Here is a 292-nt window from a genome sequence, read left to right on the forward strand (position 1 = left end):
CTAAGAGCTAAACTCCTCAAGAAAAAGAAGGGAAACATACAAATATGCAAAATGAGAAATGATAATGTGGAATGATCATTGAAATAATGAAAAGTGTAAAAATCAAGACCAATGTGCATAACTCTTTACAAATAAATTTGAAAACCTATGTGAAGTGGATATTTTTTCTAAGAAAATACAGCTAACTAAAAATTGAACCTACTAGAACTGATTGTTTTCCTTTACCTGAGAGTTCTTTAATACAAACTGTAAATTTCTAGTCCAATGGCAATTTTAAGTTGTTGGGGTTTTT

This window comes from Hipposideros armiger, unplaced genomic scaffold (assembly GCF_001890085.2).
Source record: "Hipposideros armiger isolate ML-2016 unplaced genomic scaffold, ASM189008v1 scaffold_56, whole genome shotgun sequence".
Classification (NCBI taxonomy): domain Eukaryota; kingdom Metazoa; phylum Chordata; class Mammalia; order Chiroptera; family Hipposideridae; genus Hipposideros; species Hipposideros armiger.